We start from the raw sequence: 6460 nt of genomic DNA, 5'->3' as shown, positions 1-6460 counted from the left end.
AAAATTGAAATAATACCAAACTTTTTCTCAGACCACACGGGCTTGAAACTGGAAATCAACCTCAAAGAGAAACTTCAAAAACTTGCAAACTCATGAAGACTGAACAGTAGACTATTAAACAATGAATGGGTCAATAATGAGATAAGAGAAGAAATCAAAAAATTTCTGGAAACAAATGAAAATGAACAGACAACAGTCCAAAACTTATGGGACATGGCAAAGGCAGTCCTGAGAGGGAAGTTAATAGCAATACAGGCTTACCTAAAAAAGATAGAAACATTTCAAATAAAAGACCTAACACTACAACTTCAAGAATTGGAGAAACAACAACAAATAAATCCCAGAGCAAGTAGGAAGAAATAGTCAAGATTAGAGCAGAACTGAATGACATAGATACGAAAAGAACAATTCAAAGGATCCACCAATCCAGAAGCTGGTTCTTTGAAAAGATAAATAAAATTGACAAGCCTTTAAGTAGACTCATTAAGAAAAAAAGGGAGAGGACCCAAATTAATAATATCAGAAATGAAAGAGGAGAAATAACAGCTGATACAACAGAAATACAAAGGATTGTCAGAAACTACTATGAACAATTATATGCCAAGAAATTTGAAAACCATGATGAAATGGACAATTTTCTAGAAAAGTATAATCTTCCAACACTGAAGGAGGAAGAAACAGAAAGCTTGAACAGACCAATAACAGCTGGGGAAATTGAAGCAGTAATCAAGAAACTCCCAGCACACAAAAGCCCAGGGCTGGACGGTTTCCCAGGAGAATTTTACAAAACATTTAAGGAAGAGCTAACCCCTGTCCTTTCCAGACTATTCCAAAAAATCCAAGAGGAGGGAAGACTCCCAGACTCTTTTTATAAGGCCAGCATCACCCTAACCCCAAAACCAGATAAAGACCCTACAAAGAAAGAAATCTACAGGCCAATTTTGCTGATGTCCATAGATGCTAAAATCTTCAACAAAATAGTGGCAAACCGCATCCAGCAATACATTAAAAAGATTATCCACCACGATCAAGAGGGATTAATCCCAGGGATGCAGGGATGGTTCAATATACGCAAGTCAATAAACATAATACATCACATAAATAAAAGACAAAAACCACATGATCATCTCGATAGACACAGAAAAAGCATTCGATAAGGTACAGCACCCATTTATGATCAAAACACTCAGCAAAATGGGAATAAATGGGGCATTCCTCAATGTAATAAAGGCCATATATGAAAAACCTACAGCCAACATCATACTCAATAGGCAAAAACTAAAAGCTTTCCCACTAAGATCAGGAACACGATAAGGATGTCCACTTTTACCACTTCTTCTCAGCATTGTATTGGAAGTCCTAGCCACAGCGGTCAGACAAAAAAAAGAAATAAAAGGCATCCAAATAGGAAAGGAGGAAGTAAAGCTATCATTGTTTGCAGATGACATGATAGTGTACATAGAGAACCCTGTAGACTCTACCAAAAAACTCCTCAACCTAATAAGTGAATTTGGCAAAACAGCAGGATACAAAGTCAATATTCAAAAATCAAAGGCATTTTTGTACACCAGCAATGAAATATAAGAAGAAGAAATCAGAAAAAAAAAATACCATTCTATATAGCAAAAAGAAAAATAAAGTACCTAGGAATAAATTTAACCAAGGAGGTAAAAGACCTGTACGCAGAAAACTATACAACATTGAAGAAAGAAATTAAGGAAGACACAAATAAATGGAAGCATATACCGTGCTCATGGACTGGAAGAATTAATATCATCAAAATGTCCATACTACCCAAAGCAATTTATAGATTCAACACAATCCTTATTAAGATACCAATGACGTATTTCACAGAAATAGAACAGACATTTCAAAAATTTATATGGAACCATAAACGACCCCGAATAGCTGCAGCAATTTTGAGAAAGAAAAACAAAGTAGGAGGGATCACAATACCAGATATCAAACTCTACTACAAAGCCACTATACTCAAAACAATCTGGTACTAGCACAAGAACAGACCCATAGACCAGTGGAACAGAATAGAAAGCCCAGAAATAAGCCCAGGTCTCTATGGGCAACTAATATTTGACAAAGGGGGCAGAAGCATAAAATGGAGCAATAATAGCCTCTTCAACAAATGGTGTTGGGAGAGCTGGACGTCTACATGCAAAAAATTGAAATTGGATCATCAGCTGACACCATACACAAAAATAAACTCAAGATGGATAAAAGACTTAAATATAAGTCGCAACACCATTAAAGTCCTAGAGGAGAACATTGGCAGGAAACTCTCAGATATCCCACGCAGCAATTTTTTCACTGATATGTCTCCTAAAGCAAGGGACATAAAGGAAAGAATAAAGAAGTGGGACCTCATCAAAATAAGAAGCTTTTGCACAGCTAAAGAAAACATCAGCAAAATGAAAAGGGAGCCAACCCTATGGGAAAATATATTTGCTAATGATACACCAGATAGAGGTTTAATCTCCAAGATATATAAAGAACTCACTCGACTCCACTCCAAGAAGACAAACGATCCAATCAAAAAATGGGCAAAGGACCTGGGCAGACGCTTTTCCAAGGAGGAGATACAGAGGGCCCAGAGACATTTGAAAGGATGCTCAGCATCACTAGCCATCAGAGATGCAGATCAAAACCACCATGAGGTACCACCTCACACCGGTCAGAATGGCCATCATAAACAGATCAACAAACAACAGGTGCTGGCGAGGCTGTGGAAAAAAGGGAACCCTAGTACACAGTTGGTGGGAATGCAGACTGGTGCAGCCACTGTGGAAAGCAGTGTGGAATTTCCTCAAAAAGCTGAAAATGGAACTGCCTTTTAATCCAGTGATTCCCCTGCTGGGACTATACCCTAAGAATCCCAAAACGCCAATTCAAAAGAACCTATGCACCCCGATGTTCATAGCAACACAATTTACAATAGCCAAGTGTTGGAAGCAACCTAAACGCCCATCAGCAGATGATTGGGTCAAAAAATTATGGTACATTTACAGAATGGAATACTATGCAGCAGAAAATAAAAAAATAACTACTAAACTTCGAGACAGCATGGATGGAACTCGAGAGCATTATGCTAAGTGAAATAAGCCAGGGGGCAAAAGACAAATACCATATCATCTCCCCTATAAGCGGAACCTAACCAACAATACAAAGATGCAAGGAAAATAAGACCAGCAACACTGAAAGGAAAAGAAACCAACAGAGACAAGAGGGAAGGAGGAGGGGCAGGGGAAAAGGAAGGGAAGGGGATAGTCAAGGAACATATAGCAAGGACTCATGGACAAAACCAAAGGGGAAAAGTTGAAGGAGGGAGGGAGGGGGCAAGGGAAAGTGGTGGGGGGTAGGCAGAAACAAATGTATTTGAAAAAATAAATTAATTAATTTAAAAAAGAAGAACAATTGAATGGATAAAGCCAAGAATCATATCAGCAATTTGGAACATAAGGAAGCAGAAAACAATGAATCAGAACAGCAAGAAGAAAAAAGAATTTGAAAAATGAGAGTAGCATAAGGAGCCACTGGGACAACTTTAAGTGTACCAACATTCACATCATAGTAGTGCCAGAAGGAGAAGAGAAAGAGCAAGAAATTGGAAACCTATTTGAAAAAAAATGAAAGAAACTTCCTTGACTTGTTGAAGAAAATTGACATATAAGTCCAGGAAGCACAGAGAGTCCCAAACATAATGGACCCAAAGAGGCCCACTCCAAGACACATCATAATTAAAATGCCAAGGTTAAAGATAAGGAGAGAGGCTTAAAAGCAGCAAGAGAAAAGCAATTAGTTACCTACAAGGGAGCCCCCATAAAACTGTCAGCTGACTTCTCAAAAGAAACTTTTCAGGCAAGAAGGAATTGGCAAGAAATATTCAAAGTGATGAAAGGCAAGCACCTACAACCAAATTACTCTATCCAGCAAAACTATCACTTAGAATCGAAGAACAGATAAAGAGCCTCCCAGACAAGAAAAAGTTAAAAGAGTTCATAATCACCAGTATTATATGAAATGTTAAAGGACCTTCTGTAAGAACAAGATAGAAAATATAAACAATAAAATGGCAATAAATGCATATCTATCAGCAATTGAATCCAAAAAAACAAAATAAACAAGCAAAACAGAAACATAATCATACATGCAGAGAACGTTTTGATGGCAGCCAGATGGGAGGGTGTACAGTAGGGAGCATGGGGGAAAAAGGTGAAGGGATTAAGAAGTACAAATTGGTAGTTACAGAATCATCATGGAAATGTAAAGTACAGCATAAAGAATAGAGTAGCCAAAGAATATATATTCAGGACCCATGGACATGAACAACAATGTGGGGATTGCCTGAAGGTGTGGGTGGGGTGCTTGGTGGAGGGGTACAAAGGGGGAAAATCTGGGATAACTGTAATAGCATAAACAACAAAATACGACTTTCTATAATTCTACAGGACACTGAAGCCTTTTTTCCTGCACAAAAACCCACTGGGAATCTTCCCTGTGGGCACCTCAGAGATTACAACATAGATACACTTGGCTCCAGACACTTGAGAAGCAAGGTGAGAAAAACAATGATTTGGGCCAATGACATGACTACAGGGCTAGGGTTTCCATCATGGTTCCAAATGGTTAAGCTTGGCCTTTGCAGCAGTTCTAAGGAAGCAGTGAGAACACCACAGGGAAGGGACAAGGCCGTTGACTACCAGAGGCCCATGCAAGGATCAGCAGGGCCCTTGAGCTTCTCGTGCAGACATCAGGAGCAGAGCCAACTAGTGACTGCAGGGCTCAGGGGCTTGCCTGCCCAGAGCTTACTTGGCTAGGGGGTTTCTGGAGTTCCTGCCAGCAAACAACCTTGCTGCCCAGTTCCTCTTCAACTCTGAGGAGCTGATTATATTTGGCCAAGGGCTCAGATTGGCAAGGTGCACCAGTCTTGATCTGACCGGTGCGGAGTCCCACCACCAGGTCAGTGATGAAAGTATCCTCAATCTCCCCAGAGCGATGAGACACTATGACACCCCACCCATTGGACTGGGCCAGCTTGCACACCTGTAGACACTCAGTCATGGAGCCTATCTGGTTCCCTTTGAGCAGGAGACAGTTGTACAACTTTTCGTCCATGGCCTTGGCAATCCACTTTGGGATGGTCACTGTGAGGTCGTCCTCCACCACCCGGATTCCCGTGCTAGCAGTGAATTTGCCCCATGCTTCCCAGTCATCCTGATCAAAGGAGCCTTTGATGGACACCACTGGGTAGTCTTTGATGAAGGACATGTACAGTTTGCGCAGCTCATAAGGGCTGATGTACCTGCTGGGGTCATCAGACAACTAAAGTCCAAGTCACATTTTACTGACCTAAAGAACTCAGGGGCAGCTATACCCTTGCCAATGACAATCTTGTCAGTGTAGCCAGCTTTGCCAATGGCATTCTTCAGCAGCTCTAGAGCTTCTTTATTTTCTAGGATGTTGGGAGAAAACCTACTTTCATACCATATTTCTCCTTAATGAAATTCTTCAGGTTGTGGTAAACGTCTGCTCCAATACACATGGCTTCCTTAAAGTTTGCAGTGCCAATGGGGAGGATGATGAACTCCTACATGGCCAGCTTGTTGTCAGTGTGGGAACCACCACTGATGAATTGAAAGCTAGAACAGGAAGGATGACCTTGGCATTGCCAGCCAGGTCAGCAATGTGGCAGTACAGGGGCACCCCCTTCTCAACAGCCCCAGTCTTGCAGGTGGCCAGGGATGTTCCCAGAATGGTGTTCACACCAAGCTTAGATTTATTTTCCATTCTGTCCATCTCCATTATCAGCTTATTGACCTTTTCCTGCTCCACAATGCTCAATTTCTTGCTAATCAAGGAAGATGAAATAGTTTTATCGAGGTGCTCAACAGTCTTTGAGACACCCTTCCCCATGTAGTGCTTTCTTGTCACTGTCCCAGAGATCTAGAGCCTCATAGATACCAACTGGGCACAGAAGCTCTGAAGAGGCCTTTTGAGGTGTAGAGATCCACCTCAACAGTGGGATTCCCACAAAAGTGGAAGATCTCTCTGGCATGCAGCTTCAGAGTAGACATGGTGAATTTCCAGCTGCCGGATGTCACCACGCAGGAAAGAAGCAGGATGTGAACATTAAGCCCCAAGGTCTCTAAAATATAATTTTAAAATGTTTATAAAATGTTTCAAATTTTATGACCATTACTAACAAAAGGTTAAGGGAGGAAAGAAGAACAAAGCTACAGGGAAGTGCTAGTGCTGCTGGTGCTGGTACTTGTGCCAGTGCTGTTGGTGCTGTTGGTGCTGCTGGTGCTGGTGCTACTGGTACTGATGTGGTGCTGGTGCTGTGAGTGCTGATGGTGCTGGCGCTGGTAGTGCTGGTTGTGCTGGCGGTGCTGGTGCTGAGGACCAGAGGTGCTCACTAGCTGGGTGAGTTGCTCCTTTTGTGCTCATG

General features: G+C 41.4%; 1 pseudogene; it reads right to left on the bottom strand.

Annotated features, from left to right (window-relative positions):
- Nucleotides 1–4817: 4817 nt before the first annotated feature.
- LOC129083411 (alpha-enolase-like) lies at nt 4818–6086 on the bottom strand (annotated as a pseudogene).
- Between the last annotated feature and the right edge of the window lie 374 nt (nt 6087–6460).

The sequence above is a fragment of the Pteronotus mesoamericanus genome, unplaced genomic scaffold (assembly GCF_021234165.1).
Source record: "Pteronotus mesoamericanus isolate MK-2021 breed Mesoamerican mustached bat unplaced genomic scaffold, CSHL_Meso_final scaffold_167, whole genome shotgun sequence".
Classification (NCBI taxonomy): Eukaryota; Metazoa; Chordata; class Mammalia; order Chiroptera; family Mormoopidae; genus Pteronotus; species Pteronotus mesoamericanus.
This window is presented reverse-complemented; position numbering and strand designations above follow the sequence as displayed.